Here is a 294-nt window from a genome sequence, read left to right on the forward strand (position 1 = left end):
GCTGCTGCTGCTGCTGCTGGAGGTGGATCTTGGCCATCTTGGTGGCGAACACCCGCCTGGTCTCCTCGAACTCGGGGTTGTTGCCGGCAGCTTTGTCCACCCGAAAGAGACCGTCCTTGGAGGCCTCGTACATGTTGAGGTCCTCGATGAACTTGCTGGCTTCCAGACCCAGATCGTCGTACTTGTCCATCCTGCCCGGCTTAGCGGGAAGACCCCCGTTTTCTCCTTCTTCTTCTTCTTGTTCCTCCTCCTCCTCTCCTCCTCCTTCCCGCCGGGATCAAGGCAACGCCGGCA

The sequence above is a fragment of the Geospiza fortis genome, unplaced genomic scaffold, assembly GCF_000277835.1.
Source record: "Geospiza fortis unplaced genomic scaffold, GeoFor_1.0 scaffold346, whole genome shotgun sequence".
NCBI classification, from domain to species: domain Eukaryota; kingdom Metazoa; phylum Chordata; class Aves; order Passeriformes; family Thraupidae; genus Geospiza; species Geospiza fortis.